General features: G+C 54.2%; 1 pseudogene; it reads left to right on the forward strand.

The window, feature by feature from the left end:
- Window positions 1-245: 245 nt before the first annotated feature.
- Window positions 246-363, forward strand: LOC126420105 (5S ribosomal RNA; annotated as a pseudogene).
- Window positions 364-898: the final 535 nt, after the last annotated feature.

Here is an 898-nt window from a genome sequence, read left to right on the forward strand (position 1 = left end):
TCCAGTTCACTCAAGATTTATTGCTGTAGTAGTGAATATGGAGTACATGAAATGATTACGTTGACAGAACAATAGCGCCAGCGGTTCTGATGTATTAGTTATAGACCGGTGCTGGGACACCCATATGAGTACATGGTGTAGGATCCACGGGCAGCAATGCAGGCGCTGACGCTGGTGTCCAGTTGGTCTTACAGACGGCGATTACTGCCCCGGGATAGGTTTTGCCACGCATGCTCGACCTCTTCGGCAACGGCCTTGCCGCAGTGGATACACCGGTTCCCGTGAGATCACCGAAGTTAGGCGCTGTCGGGCGTGGTCGGCACTTGGATGGATGACCATCCAGGCCTCCATGTGCTGTTGCCATTTTTCTGGGTGCTCTCAGCCACGTGATACCAATTGAGGAGCTACTCGAGCGAATAGTAGTGGCTTCGGTCAAGAATACCATCATGACGACCGGGAGAGCGGTGTGCTGACCCCACGCCCCTCCTATCCGCATCCTCCACCGAGGATGACACGGCGGTCGTATGGTCCCGGTAGGCCACTCGTGGCCTGAAGACGGAGTGAGTAGTCCGCAGCTCGTGGTCGTGCGGTAGCGTTCTCGCTTCCCACGCCCGGGTTCCCGGGTTCGATTCCCGGCGGGGTCAGGGATTTTCTCTGCCTCGTGATGACTGGGTGTTGTGTGCTGTCCTTAGGTTAGATAGGTTTAAGTAGTTCTAAGTTCTAGGGGACTGATGACCAAAGATGTTAAGTCCCATAGTGCTCAGAGCCATTTGAACCATTTGAACGGAGTGAGTACTGCTCGACCTCTTCACTAGCTGTTGGTTGACGAGTCGCCCTAGTAACACCTAGTTCTGTACGAGTTGCTGGTCCATGAGTCGCACGAGTCATTTCTCATCCC

Source organism: Schistocerca serialis, chromosome 9, assembly GCF_023864345.2.
Source record: "Schistocerca serialis cubense isolate TAMUIC-IGC-003099 chromosome 9, iqSchSeri2.2, whole genome shotgun sequence".
Taxonomy (NCBI): Eukaryota; Metazoa; Arthropoda; class Insecta; order Orthoptera; family Acrididae; genus Schistocerca; species Schistocerca serialis.